The sequence below is a fragment of the Harmonia axyridis genome, chromosome 1 (genome assembly GCF_914767665.1).
Source record: "Harmonia axyridis chromosome 1, icHarAxyr1.1, whole genome shotgun sequence".
Classification (NCBI taxonomy): Eukaryota; Metazoa; Arthropoda; class Insecta; order Coleoptera; family Coccinellidae; genus Harmonia; species Harmonia axyridis.
The window spans coordinates 4,697,200-4,713,786 of record NC_059501.1 but is presented as its reverse complement, the minus strand read 5'-3'; positions in this window follow the sequence as shown (position 1 = coordinate 4,713,786).

The following is a 16,587-nucleotide window of genomic DNA, read 5'->3' as shown; positions in this document are numbered from 1 at the left end:
ACAAACTATAAAAATAAAACGTCTGTAGTTATACAGGGTGTTTCATCGCGAAACGGAAATACTTCACAGATGCATAGGTACCCTGTACATCGGAATTTTGAAAATCTGTTTTAATATTCGGAAACACCACTAAAAACTAAACTGAGACGTGTACCTACTTCAAATTTTCGGGACAGTTTTACTGCACAAATTTTCAAAGTAAAAGTGAAGTTTTTGAGAACTTGGATACCTGGAAGTGGTTTGAAGTGACTTTTAACAAAATAATTATTAAATCTGAATTATCCTAAACAACAATGGTCTTCTGTCAAAGTGATGTCAACCTACTTGATTCAATACGAAATTTTATGATTATTCGCAGTAGTGAAAACAGCTCTGCTAAAAGAAACAATAGACTTTACACACAAAAGAGGACTATGTTCTCAATAACTAACTTATGACTTTATCACTAAAAGTTACTTGAAACCACTTACAGCTAACCAAATTCTTAAAAACTTCACGTTTACGTTGAAAATTGGCGCAGTAATGAGAAACGACGAGAGAGTAACTCAAAAATAAAAACTGAAATGGTATACAGCTATAAAAAGGAAAATCAATGTGAAAATGAATTACAAAGTCATCTTGAAATAATTATGGATTCAATATTTCTGATAATTCATTGTTAAAAATCACTTCAAACCACTTTCAGGTATCCAAGTTCACAAAAACTTCGCTTTTTCGTTGAAAATTTGAATTTGAAAACTGTCTGCGCGAAAGTTTGCAGTACACGTCTCAGTTTAGTTTTTAGTGGTGTTTCCGAATATTAAAACAGATTTTCAAAATTCCGATGTACAGGGTGTTGTTTCGACGATTCAAACGATTCATAATTTTTTGTTAACCCGGACCTAGATTTTCAAGGCGGTTATTGCATGATACGTTTAGGCTCTCAACTAGGAACATATTTGCCAAATATGAAAAAAAATATACCGGGTGCTTCGTTTGATATGACCTCAGAAAGAAACGGGCAAAATTCATAAAACACCCTGTATCTCGGCTACGAAGACAGTAAGACCCAATAAATGGGTATCTCCAGAACCGCCTTGGTGCCACCTATGCACCTGTGAAGTATTTCCGTTTCCCATTGAAACACCCTGTAGAACAAAATTATTATTTTCGTAAAAATTTTAAAGCTGTTGTTTTCGACTGGATTAACATAGCTCGTACGTATCGAATTTATCGACCCCAAGGCAGAAACACTGAGAAGGGAGAAAAATGTCAACCACCTCGGGCATAGCCATTGTGACGAGGTGTTTTCAATTTGAGGAAATCACGTTCGGGTTTATTGTGCGCCCTCGGGATTCGGGCCAATCAGCGCTGTTCTCTTTCAACTCTCACCCCCGAGCATCCCCTCGCCCAGGGTGGTTTGCTATTGTCATTCAAATAAAAGGGCGTAGATAGTTTTTTCTTTCCGTAGGTAATGGAAGAATAAAATTGACAAGGTGTGTGGCGTTATTCGTATTTTGAATAACGGGGATCTGGATTCATTTTGGGTTTGTTTGAGTGGACGTTCCCCGAACAGTTCGTTCAATTATTTCGTCTCATTGTCTGCAGTTTTTGAATGTTCGACTAAAATTAGACTCTGTTCTTCTGTCCGTATATACAGGATATATGTGCGGAATACGTATCGCGCACTCCGTCCATTTTATTTTGTTTACCGATGGAGCGCACTTCTGGTTGAATGGCTACGTCAAAAAACAAAACTGACGCATTTGGAGTGAAGCTAATCCTCAAGTGTACGTCGAAACACCGTTACATCCAGAAAAACTGACTGTTTCGTGCGCTTTATGGGCTGGTGGAATCATTGGTCCGTACTTCTTCAAAAACGATGATGGCCAGAACGTTACAGTCAATGGTGATCGGTATAGACCCATGATTACTAACTTTTTCTTTCCTGAATTGAACAACCATGATGTCCAGGAGCTGTGGTTCCAACAAGACGGCGCAACATGTCACACAGCTCGTGCCACAATCGATTTATTGAAGGACACGTTTGGTGACCGCCTAATTTCACGTTTTGGACCTGTGAATTGGCCTCCAAGATCTTGTGATTTAACACGGCTAGACTAATTTCTGTGGGGCTATGTAAAGTCATTGGTCTATGCGGATAAGCCACAAACCCTTGACCATTTGGAAGACAACATTCGCCGTGTTATTGCCGATATACGGCCACAAATGTTGGAAAAAGTAATCGAAAATTGGACGTCCAGATTGGCCTACATCCGAGCCAGCCGTGGCGGTCATATGCCAGAAATCATATTTAAAATGTAATGCCACAAGATTATCTTGCGGATAAATAAAATTCATGTCAATCGAATAATCCATCGTTGTTTTATTGCAATTTAAAGTTCTATAGCTCTAAAAACAAAACACCCTTTATTTGAGTGGACATTCCCCGAACAGTTCGCACAATTATTTCCTCTCAATGTCTGCAGTTTTTAAATGTTCGACTCAAATTAGACTCTGTTCTTCTGTCCGTATACACAGGACCGCCGCCAGACATTTTAGCGCCCTGGCAAAAAAAAAATTCGCCGCCCTGCTTTACCTAAATTATACACTGTGTCCGTTAAGTATGGAACAAATTTATTTTTAGCTAAACAGACCATTTTAAGAGATAATCCTGAAACACGTCGATTTTTTATTTTAATTTACCGTATTTTGAAATAATAATCTAATATACAGGGTGAATAACTTTCGAGTAATGAGGTCACCGTTTTTGATGGAACACCCCCATTTTGTCTCAAATTTCGGAATACTCTAGCTGAGCTGATTCCAAAAATGTATCACATGTTGATTTCAATTGGTACAGGATGGACAAAATACAATAGTTTTGTGTGTGCTCATAAAGTAACGCGTAACATTCTTTATTAGTTAAATTAACAATATTATCCAAAATACTTATTGTCTAGCGGCAATTGGTTTGAATGTAACACCCTGTAGTTTATTATATTTTTAGATTACACGACGTCTAGATGATTTTTACAGAGAGAAAGTTATTACTACATTAATGAATAAATCCACATTTAGCAGGGAATTAGTTCTTTTCAATAAACTACCTGAAAAGATCAAATATTGCCATAATTATAAAGAATTAAAACAATATTTAATGAGTTATATTTATGAAGAATTTAATTAAGTTAGTGGATAACATTTGTATTGTTCTCAATAGCCTAGTGCTAAATAAAGTTTATTATTATTATTATTACAATGACAGAAATTGAACAGGGGATCCCAACTTCGATGCTCACTGAGAGTATCTCGAGAATTATAAGACTACTAATTCCTTATTTCGAATTACATACCCACTATATTATTGCATCATTAGATAGCTTTTTTGATGACAATTTCAGCTATACGCCATACCTTGAGTAAAAATTCAACGGTTCATAGGTTAATGGGATTCTTATGAAAAAAATGATGGCGGCGGGGACTCACATTTTTTCGAATATTTCTGCAGAGAAAGATTTCTTCGAAAAAACCCTCATCATATTCGATTCTGTGAATACGTAGTATTATGAAAAATATACAGCGTGTTTATCAGAAGATCAAGAATTTAGACAACTCACATTCATTAAAACTCGAGATTCTCAAATTAGAACCATTATTTTTTATTATTTAGTCGATTCTACGTACGAAAATATTGGGGGTTACCTGAGCAAACCCTATACCTAAAATGAATACTTTAAGAGTTATCGAAGAACTTTAAATGAAGAATAACCGAAATTTCTAACTGTGTGGAGTAGTCTGTGACTTCCGGAAAATACAGGAAGAAACTAAAATTCTATATTTGGATAATAAAATTTTACATTTCTAGTATTATAACTCATTTTTCTTCGGGATTGTTGAGAAATCCATAAACCAATTCAATTTTGAATTACGAATAATTCATTACAATTCTTTAAATGTCAAATTCAGTAATTGAAACATCGAATTCATGTTTCTTTCTGCGTTTTCCGGAAATCACAGAATACTCCACACATTTAGAAATTACGGGTTTTCCTCATTTAAAGTTCTTCCTCGATAACTCTTGAAATATTCATTTTAGGTATGAGGTTTGCTCAAGTTCCCCCTCTACATAGAATCGACTGAAATAATAAAAAATATAGGTTCTAATTTGAAAATCTTGAGTTTTATTGAATTTATGTTGTCCAAATTCTGATCAACACCCTGTACATTTTTCGTCCAAACCGCGAACCGGTTCATAATACTGTATTCGCAGAATCAAAAATGATAAGGGTTTTTTTGAAGGAAGCTTTCTCTGCAGAAATATTCAAAATAATGTGAGTCCCCGTCCCCATTATTTTTTTCATAAGAATCCCAAAAACTTATGAACCTTTGAATTCTTGCCCAAGGTATGGCATATTGCTGAAATTTTCATAAAAAAGCTATTTAATGATTCAATAACTTAATAGTTGTGTCATTTGAAATAAGGAATTAGTAGGCTGTTTCTAGTAGGTATAGCCGGAAGTTGTAGAGATCTGAAAATATTTCAGGAAGAAAGATCAATGTCTCAAACCACAACATGCAAATTTTCAGCACAAAATTATGATCAGTTTTCCCCCCGAATAGAATCAGAAAAATCTACTGTTCACAGCTTTTCTCGAAAGCTATACGAGGTTTCATGAAATTTGGTACAAATATCGGTTGTTATACCGCATCCTAGCACGAGAACACATCAGTTTTGAAGTGAAAAATCATCAAGGACACAAGGTGAAAAGAAATAATCATAATTTGGCTACATCAAAACTGAATAAAATATTTTCAACCGCAAAGTAGGTACTAGCTTTCGGAGTAGGTCTTCTCACCCAAGTGAAAAAATCTTCTTAATCAAAACAGCAACTCTAAAATCCTACAACACTAATTCAATCACCTTTTACCTCACTCAGAACCAACGCAACACCAATTCCATCGACATCCCCAATTTGTCATCGTCGACACCATGACAATCTGCCGATTCCCTTCAGCAATACCTCCCCCCCCCTCTCCGGGTCCTAAAAACCCCAAAAATATGCACCCTAACGACCAGCAGCCACCCCTAGCACGACGTGTTTTATCAATGTTGCGATAGCGAACAAAGGGTCCTTTTGGAATCGAGTTAGCGTAAGCGGCCATCTTGATCGAATTGCAGGCGCGTTTCACCCTCCTCTCACCCCTCGATTCGATTGAGGTCGAGGGGGAGCCGAGTCTTAGATGGTATCATTCATGAATATTAGATGTGTGTTATCTTGTTTCGGAAGAATGGGAGAATAGGTGGTGTTGAATGCTCTTGGGTGGACGTCGCCTGCATGGTAATATGTATGTAGTTTCGGTGTATATACGGTTAGGTTTCTAGATTAGGAGTATATGTTTGGGAGTTTGGTGAATTGAGTTAGAAGAAACAGTTCTTCTGTAAACATTTAAAAAAATCTCGACCTCATTGACTATAGTTCAAAATTTTGAAGTTTTGAATTTTCAGACGAAATTTCTTTGTTGTATTCAAACGGCCTTGGAGTGACACGAATTAACGGGAGTAGTGGATATTGTTGAGCTTTCGAACTTGATGACAACTATCACTAGAAAAATTACAATTATCTTATTCAATTCTACAAAATTTTCGACGAAATAGTCACCTTCAAGAGTTATATATGGACTCCAATGCCATCTAAATTTTCAATACCTTTTCTGTACAAAGATTAGTTTCTGTTTTCGAGATAGGCTTTATCTTCGACAATCTCTTCTTTATTAGAGCCAAATTTCATTACCTGGCTACAGAAGGGCTTAGGATCCTTATTCGGCAAAGTTAAGACTCACATTGTTCAGAGTTGAAAGTATGGGAGGTGATATCTTTTAGAATAGCTGAGCAGAGGAGCGAACACAGACTTATTTCTAGCTAATCAACCCTTTCATAAAATCTAATGATTGCCCTTTGATCTATATTGGTCAAACTGGAAGATCGTTCAAGGAGAAGTATACTTATCATAAAGCTGATATTAACTGTGAAAATCCCTAAATATATAGCAGACAAGACCATTATAATTTCCGAATTATTGTGTGAAAAAATGATGGCTCCTGCTGCAGAATCTCATTAAAATACCTCACTTGCTGACATTTTCAGATATTTTAAATATTCGGTGCTGAATACTAATAAGCATCACTTTTCACTATGTAGTACCTTGGAGTTTTTCTAAATATAAGGTGTTTTTTTTCGAGGTATATAACTTTAAGTTGGCATTACTGTTCAAGGTGGCGACCGATTTAACAGTTGTCAAGTGATTTATTCTCAGTTTGGTTGCTGCCGCATTTGGAGTGAAGCTAATCCTCAAGTGTATGTCGAAACACCGTTACATCCAGAAAAACTGACTGTTTGGTGCGCTTTATGGGCTGGTGAAATCATTGTCCGTACTTCTTCAAAAACGATGATGGCCAGAACGTTACAGTCAATGGTGATCGGTATAGAGCCATGATTACTAACTTTTTCATTCCTGAATTGAACAACCATGATGTTCAGGAGCTGTGGTTCCAACAAGACGGCGCAACATGTCACACAGCTCGTGCCACAATCGATTTATTGAAAGACACGTTTGGTGACCGCCTAATTTCACGTTTTGGACCTGTGAATTGGCCTCCAAGATCTTGTGATTTAACACCGCTAGACTACTCTCTGTGGGTTATGAAAAGTCATTGGTCTATGCGGATAAGCCACAAACCCTTGACCATTTGGAAGACAACATTCGCCGTGTTATTGCCGATATACGGCCACAAATGTTGGAAAAAGTCATCGTAAATTGGACGTCCAGATTGGACTACATCCGAGCCAGCCGTGGCGGTCATATGCCAGAAATCATATTTTAAATGTAATGCCACAAGATTATCTTGCAGATAAATAAAATTCATCTCAATCGAATAATCCATCGTTGTTTCATTGCAATTTAAAGTTCTATAGCTCTAAAAAAAACACCCTTTATAACTGTATAATTTGAGGACATTTTTCAATTTTTCAGTAATGACTATTTGTCGAACAGATTTTTTCAACTTGTCCAAGTAATTCGAAATAATTACTCCAATTATAATCTGGTTGCACAACCATTTGTTTAACATGATGAATGTAGTTAGATTGAAGCCACTCAAAAATGCCTACCTGAGTTCTCTTCAACGCCAGTATTCACAATATTTAGACTCTTCTTTTTTAGTTAAGTCATTCTGCTTAATGATTGTCATTCGTATCGTTTCATAATTGTGTAACATAATTTGATGTCTGTTTCCTGATAAGATCTTTTGTTAATATTATGACTACTGGATTCGAGTAATTTTCTTGGAGAGGTAGATAATTCCTGAGGTTTCTTTATTTACTTTCTTGATAGGAGTAAGAAGGAGTATCAGACAATCAGTTCAGGAAATTGAAAAAAAGGTATGTGATGAAATTATTTTGTCTTTTTATTCCTGATAAACCGGAGATGTTGAATTACATGTAAAAGGTAGCCAAAAAATTGAAGATTTTGAATTTTTACAAACCAGAAATACATTCTATTTGCAGGTTTTAGAAAACTTTGATCGAACAACCAACTCATTGATATCGTAAATCTATGAAAAAATGAACTGAAATTGTCATATGAATGATTTTGTTCGAGAGAATCACCACAATAAGTTTTGTGAATCTTTTTTAGAAATATATCGGTTGTTGAAGAAAGACAAGGTGTGAGCCAGGGATGGACGTCTTAGCTCATAGATGAATAACAGAGTCATGGTAGATGAACCCATAAAGTAATAAAGATAGATAGAGGGAGTATACGCAATTTTCATATGTCCCTAACATGGTTAGATTACGTTGTCAGATTGTGATATATTTTCAAATCCACAATTTTAGTAGGTATATCGTTATGGATGTATAGGTATTATATTGAATGAAATATATTTATTTGAGCGATTCCCAATATTTTTCCTAATTGTCGAATTTATAATGAGCAGAATATTCATTATTTTCTGTATCTACCTGCTGAAATCCAAGGTTTAGCAACTTTTGCTCACCTATAGTTTCATCGGTTGTTTTCCGTCGTTTGGCGCGCTTGAAGTTTGTTTTCTGAATTTCTGATATATTGAGGTATTTATTTCATTATATTTTGAGTAAATATGAAACGTTGATTCACTATGGGACACAAGCTATGCGTTTTTTTGTGGAGAAACTAGCGAATTGAGTGAATTATTGTATCACTGATATGTTTTCATTTCCGCACGCTTCATCTCAAATTTGATAGTACATGTTCGGGACAAAATTTGCTTACTGAAAATGACATATGCTCCCTCTATCGATGTTCATTACTCTGAGGTTTGACCGTTCATAATTCAAATCTATGTATGCAGATGTAGTAATGGTATTCCACTGAACTTTAGTTATATGAGGAGTGTTAGCAAAAATGCTGCTCGTCCACAGCATTCACGGATTGACTTGATCTTCAAGCTACTTGACTTGGCTCAATTTGAAATCAAGTCAAGTAGTATGTCAATGTCCAAAAAAATATTAATCTATCGAGTACATTCTATCAAACTACTTGATTTGTTGCAGTTTTATTGTGAAGTATTTATTTATCGAGTATTTGTCACGTGCTTGATTTTCAAGTTAAGTAGTAGGTTAAAATATTAAGCTATATGACTAGATTAGGGAGTGACGGCTCGACTTGATATTTAAACTACTTGACTTGAGTTTGACTTGAAATCAACTCATGTTCAAGTCAAGTAGTAGTTTTTCCATGTCAAGTCAAGTACTCGATAAATAAATACTTGACTAGACAAACTACTACTTGAACTTTAGTTGATTTCAAGTCAAGTCAAATCAAGTAGTTCGAATATCAAGTCAAGCCGTGAATACCTAATCAAGTCATGCAGCTAAATATTTTAACCTACTACTTGACTTGAAAAGCAAACACGCGACAAGTACTCGATGAATAAATACTTGACTTGAGATTGAAAAACTACTACTTGACTTGAACTTGAGTTGATTAAAATCAAACCCAAGTCAAGTAGTTTGAATATCAAGTCAAGCCGTGAATCCCTAGACTTGATAATCCTTAGCTAGTAAAGGTTTTTTTTTAGAGCTATAGAACATTAAATTGCAATAAAACAACGATGGATTATTCGATTGACATGAATTTTATTTATCCGCAAGATAATCTTGTGGCATTAGATTTAAAATATGATTTCTGGCATATGCCCGCCACGGCTGGCTCGGATGTAGTCCAATCTGGACGTCCAATTTTCGATGACTTTTTCCAACATTTGTGGCCGTATATCGGCAATAACACGGCGAATGTTGTCTTCCAAATGGTCAAGGGTTTGTGGCTTATCCGCATAGACCAATGACTTTACATAGCCCCACAGAAAGTAGTCTAGCGGTGTTAAATCACAAGATCTTGGAGGCCAATTCACAGGTCCAAAACGTGAAATTAGGTGTTCATCAAACGTGTCTTTCAATAAATCGATTATGGCACGAGCTATGTGACATGTTGCGCCGTCTTGTTGGAACCACAGCTCCTGGACATCATGGTTGTTCAATTCAGGAATGAAAAAGTTAGTAATCATGGCTCTATACCGATCACCATTGACTGTAACGTTCTGGCCATCATCGTTTTTGAAGAAGTACGGACAATGATTTCACCAGCCCACAAAGCGCACCAAACAGTCAGTTTTTCTGGATGTAACGGTGTTTCGACATACACTTGAAAATTAGCTTCACTCCAAATGCAGCAGTTTTGTTTGTTGACGTAGCCATTCAACCAGAAGTGCGCTTCATCGCTAAACAAAATAAAATGGACGTAGTGCGCGATACGTATTCCGCACAGAACCATTATTTTCGAAATGCAATTGCACTATTTACAAGCGTTGTTCAGGCGTGAGTCTATTCATGATGAATTGCCAAACCCAACTGAGTATAAATCACTTGACAGCTGTTAAATCGGTTGCCATCTCGAACAGTAATGCCAACTTAAAGTTATATACCTCGAAAAAAAAACACCCGTTAGTTTCATCTGTTCGCTGGGCCTGGGACTTCTTGAGTGACGTGTTGTACGTTGAAGAGTCTTTTCTTTCCTTCTCAATTAATTCCTATATGAATAAATTTGGTCAGTAATCAATTTCTTGAAAAAAATCTCAAACTTTCTCCTTCCTCCAAGAATACTCCTCGAGAGCCCATCTTAATATCAATACCAACATCCTGACAATAGTTATTTATAATACAAGTGCAGAAGGCATTGATATTCTTCCACGAGTTCAAAATTCAAAAACGAGCCACGAAGTGGCGAGTTTCTGAATGAACGAGTGGTAGAATGAGCCTTTTGTGCGAGTATTATACATTATTTTCTCTAATTCATTGCATTTTTATTGAAATTAATGAAATATTTCCATAAATATCATTTAGTGATTTTTGCATTGAAAAATGTTGATTGGCAGAACTGATTTCTTTAAGGCAAATTGATGAATTGACAGATAAAGCAGTGGCGGAAAGTTCGGAGTACCAACATATAATAATAAAATATAACCATGAAAACTGTGCGTTTCTGATATATTCTCGCACTATTTTGTTCTACAAGATGTGGAAGAATGAACGGAATAACCACAGAATTAGAGAAATTCGATTCGGTATCAACGAAATACAATCCTGCGTTCCTTTTTCTTCTGCCGCCTCCATTCTGCAGACCCCAGAGCTGGCTCCGAAGGTCGTGTCATCCAAGGACGTGATCGGCCTCAGAATACACAGGAACAGGAAATTGTTTTATATCGGTCCGCAGCCATGTCACTTTTCTTCAGAGACCCTCGATACTCACTCGATCTATATTCAGCGTACGGGGACGGTCCCTAGGGATTTTAATGGAAATATCTCCTAATAGCTTTCGCTATAATGAGTTCAGGGGCAAATTGGTCCCACCGTGGATGAATATCAATGTTTGGTCTTGCGTTTTGCTCATCTCCACCGTTCATAAATCCCTTTCTCGGGTCAATTTTGACGCCTGGTTCTCGACCATTCCGTGATTTGAGATAAAATAATAATAAAAATATATCATATAGTGCAAAATATTTTCGCGGTACGTGTTCTCACCATTCTACCCTTTCAAGATAGTTTGCATAGTAGTGGTATAGGTCAAAGTTTTCGCGCTAAAAATTAGTTTATTTAGTCTATCATAGAAAAGGGTTCTTTCTCGTCCTCTCTTAGAAAAGTGCTTTGTGATATATGACCAGAAAATAGTAATTATTTCTTATTTTAAATGAATTATGTGTGTATATTTTGTTCCATATCAACTATAAGATATATTTTCGAGTGTATTTCAATCAAAATGCAAATAAATGTATATTTTTTTGTTCAATATTCGGCGGTCGCGAACTGGTATTGGAAAATTTGTATCTTTTATTTCCTGACCAAAGTGGTCGAGAACCAATAAGTTACTTCAATAATTGTTTATTTCAACCGATATATTTCTGTTGGAGCATTTTCGTTTTTTTTCGATAGCCTGATTCATTTATGTTTCTACTTTCTGAATATTAGTTTGCGACCACCGAATTAACGTTGAAACACTTATTTCTACCCTTTATTTATTCGCGGTCGAGAACCAATTTGATTGTACTTAATTCTCGACCACTGGTGGTCGGTGTTTTATATTTTATTTACTCATTAGTTTCTAAATAGATATTGAGAGCAAAATAACCAAATAATGTTGTATGAACTGCTATTTTGAAATATTTATAGAAAGTGGAAACTTTTGCAAAATACTTTTTTTTGTTTCGAGTGTTTCTTACTTGATTACCTCATCTGAAACCCATCTGAGTGATAGGTAGTGATGTCGATGGTACGGTACGAAAGTGAGTACTAATCACTCATCTCGCTCTTAAGTTTTTTATAAAATTTTTAAGTGGAGCGGCCACTATTATTAGTGGTCGAAAACTAACACAAAAATGGTCGAGAACTCTGCGGCGTGGTCGAGAACCGAAGGTTATTGAGATTTTCTATATGTTTTCAAATTTCAAAGGTTAAATGCTGAAAGAACGCTTAAAATTATATGACAAATCATTTAAAACTCGCCAAAGAATCGATGAACACCAACACCATTAAAATTTGATAAGTTTATGTGTGAAAAAATCGTGCTCGAAATCGATGTTTCTGTTAACTGGTCGAGAACCAGTGCATTTACCCTACGCTCTATTAGTGATGACGTGACACACCGCCATTTTAGTTCTCCTGTCAGTGTTCGGAATCCAAACAAACAAATTGTCATTCAAATTAGTACGTTGTCGTTGAAGAAATTGGCTCATTTTGATAAATAAGATTATTTAAGAAACGATTTTACTATTAATTGATAGACAGAAGGCACGAGATTAATGCCAGTAAGTTCGAACTTGAAGTTCAACTAATAAACACGGCTTTTTACAAAATCTGGGGAATGATACAGGATTCAAACTTACTGGTATTAACCTCGTTCCTTCTGTCTATCAGTTAATACTGAAATCGTTCCTCAAATACTCTTATTTATGAAAATAAGCCAATTTCTACAACGACAACGTACTAATTTGAATGACAATTCATTTGTTTGGATTCCGAACACTGACAAGAGAACCAAAAATGGCGGTGTGTGATGTCACACTAATAGAGCGTATTGTCATGTCTATTTTTGGACTGAATCCTGATAAAGGACCATCAGGCACCTGAAATTATGAAAGATAGTCATCGGTTAATTACAAATGTTAGTATTCTTTTTGTAGATCTTGATGCCCTTAATAAGAAAAGCTGATCAGAAGACCCTGTTCCACGTTGATTCTCAAGTTATATATTCGAACTAAACATTGCGATGAAAGCTACAAATGTAATACTATCTTAATTTTTGAATCAGGGAAAATATTTGAATAGTTTTATCGCTACCTTTTAGCTACATAGGCGTACAACTCTGCTTCCACCGTTTCTTCCGAAATTCGAGGCGTTATTGTAAAAAACTGGTTATACATTTATAATTCAGAGTATTGTCCATCGCTGGCCACTACTTTCTCCCATCTTTCGGGCAGCGTACGAATCCCACGTTGAAGAAACTGATCATTTTTTGAAGCGATCCTCGAATCGATCCAATTTTTTACTTTTTCATAAGACCAGAAGTGCTGGTCAGCCAGGCCGTGTGGCATTGATTGAAACAAGTGATAGTTCGAGGAGCAACGTCTGGAGAATACGGCGGGCGGTGTAGCACTTCCCATTTCAACGTTTCCAAGTATGTCTTCACCACTTTCGCAACATGGGGTCGAGCATTGTCATGCTGTAAAATCACTTTATCATGTCTCTTGTTGTATTGCGGCCGTTTGTTTTTCAATGTTGGGCTCAAACGCATTAATTGCGTTCGATAACGATCGACTGTGATTATTTCAGTCGGTTTTAACAACTGATAATACACTACGCCGAGCTGGTCCCAACAAATACTAAACATGACCTTGGAACCGTGAATATTCGGTTTGGCCGTCGACGTGGAAGCATGGTCGGGATATCTCCATGTTTTCCGCGCATGGGATTATCGTGATGAATCCATTCTTCGTCTTCAGTCACAATACGATGCAGAAATCCCTTTCGTCTTTGCCTTGCAAGCAGCTGTTCACAAGCAAACAAACGCCGTTCAACATCTCTCGGCATCAACTCGTATACGGCACCCAATTTCCTTGTTTCTGAATCATTCTCATGACTCTCAGGCGTTTTGAAATGGCTTGTTACGTCACTCCCAATAATCCTGCCAATTCTTGTTGCGTTTGGCACGAGTCTTGATCAAGTAATGCCTTCAATTCCGCATCTTCGAAAACTCACTTTCACCGCCATGCTGTAATTTTTTTTCGAAATCGGTAGAAGATACGACAAAACTATAAGAAACCAAAAAGTGTACTAATGGATCAAAGTTTCTTTTCACATTTTATCAAACTATCAGTTGTTTACCAAAAAAATACAGCGGCTACTGTTCCAGAAAAAATATCACCCTGTAGATTTGCATTCAAAATTAGCAATATCTATGCGAAATTCTAGTTCAATATTTTGTAAAGGGAAGATGCTATGAAAAAAAACTTGAAATAAAAACGTTTCTTGAAAACTGAGCGTTTGCGAGCCCATTTTTATAGAACTCTTTTTTCTTAAAATTATCTGACGAATCTATCATTTTCGTTTTTACCTAAAATTTAGGAACACTCTGTATAACCGAAAATTTGTCTGTTTCTTCTGTTGTTTCCTGGCAATAACTAGAATATTTCATCAATATACATACAGTTGTATTAGTAATTACTTAGATATTTTTGGAGACAGCTGAAATTAGGACCTAAGATCTCCATATCCTCTCAACCTAACAACTAAATAATTTTCGGATACCTACATCCGCGAGGATGCAGATGCAGCATCCATCTAACACACTAATACACATTCCATACAACAATTCGTTATACCTCTCCAACACCACACCATCTTTCAAACGAACCCACAAATTGCTCTATACAAATCGCATTATCGGCCCTCTGGCATCTTCTAATATTACAAATTCTTTTCAAACTAACGCATTTAACCTGAGGAAGGTGTAACTGTCCAATTGTGTGGAGCAACTATTATTACAGATAATAGTTTGTGGCGTAGGGGATTAATTCGAGACTTCAATGTTGCCAACGTGAAATACGATACCAGTTAACGCCTTTTCACACCAGACATTCAGTACCAATCTACAAATCTCTTTAGGACGATTGTGTTTGGATTATTTGAATGAGTTTCGATGAGATCGCTTGCCAGATACAGGATGGGTATTTAGGTGATGGCAGGGTGATAAGGTAGGAAGCTGGTTATAGGAATGAAAATGCGGGTTTGTCTATTTTTGAACAGAGGAACGATAAGTGCTCAAAGTATTAGAAAACGAAATGAGTTGGAATTAGTGGAGATTTAAATTATTTCATATCAATACTTTCTTTCTCATACAATTTTTGAATATTGATATAATAACTGACAAAGAAACTGCAACACCCAAAAGGAGCTGTTTAAATTTTACTTTTTTTTTTGGTGAAACATAGATAGTTTAGCAAGGAGTGAATGATTGAAATTTGGAGAAAAAAACGAAGGGTGTCCAATTTTTTTTAATAAATTTGTTATTAATGTGTTTGTCCACCGCGATTATCTATACACTCCTCAACACGTCTCGGCATTGATGCAATAAGATGGTCTATTTCTTCTTGAGGGATGCTATCCCAAGCTACCTGTACTTCATGTCTCAGAGCCGCCAAAGTCCCTGGGGGCTGGGGTAAATTTTCAAGCCTTCTACCCATGATGTCCCAAACATGCTCTATGGGCGAAAGATCGTGGGATCTGGGTGGCAATGGCAAAATATCCACATGGGTCACTTCGACAAAGTTTAAGCTTACTCTGGCAATATGAGGTCGGCCATTATCTAGCTGAAATATTGGATTCTTGAGCCAGTTAAGGTAAGGGAAAACATATGGCTCCACTATTTCTTGAAGGTAACGCAATTATGTAATGTTACCTAGAATAAAGACTAAAGGTGACCTACTTGCATGTGCGTATATGCATGCACCCATACCCTAACGCCTTCTGTCCGGTGTACATGACGCTTAACATCAAACTGAGGTTCACTTCTTCCTCCCCAACGTCTCTTACGCTTCTTCGGCCATCATGTGCACCCATGGAGAATCGAGTGGAGGTTCATAAAACGACCTGAAGCCATTCCACATTCCAATGTTGACGTTCTCTGCACCACTGTAATCGTTGCCGGCGATGCTCAACCGTCAGAGGTAACACAAGATGGGGTCGATAATGATGCAGTTCAAAAAAAACCTTATCCGGCGGTAAACCGTTCGGACAGTTACAGAATGGCCTTGTTCTCCTAACCACATCAGCCAAAGATCTAGTTGATGCAAATCCGTTTCTAATGACTATAAGTCTTAGACGTCGATCTTGAACTTTATTTGTACCCCTTTGACGTTCGTTGCCTACACTTCTTCGATTTTGGGCATTATGAAACCACGCTTGACAACATCTCATAACAGTAGTTGGATTTCTGTTCATACGGTTAGCGATTTCTCGAAATGACAACCCCGCCTCCCGTAGACCAATAATTCGACCTGTTTCAAATTCACTTAGCTGGCGATAAATTCCGCGTACACGTGCTCTAGGCATTTAAACAACTACACATCGACTTTGGATCTCCTCGAACAGCTGGTTTGTTGTAAAATTTAAAAAACTTGCAAAAAACGACTACAATATTTAAGTAACCAAAATTGTTTACATGAAAAAACTTTCACAATTTTTTCTCCAAATTCACTCATTTACTCCTTAAATGTAAACAGTTCCTTCTGGGTGTTGCAGTTTCTTTGTCAGTTAGTATATATAACATTATTCAACTATGTAGTGGCAAAGAGGACAGGGGAAATAAAAATCCTTAATGAGATGCCGACGTTTCGACCTTTATTTCTGGTCTTTTTTATTTCCCCTGTCCTCTTTGCCACTACATAGTTGAATATTTAAAAAGTCAGGACACGAATACCAGTGATGAAGTATATATAACATAAATGTTGGATATCCCA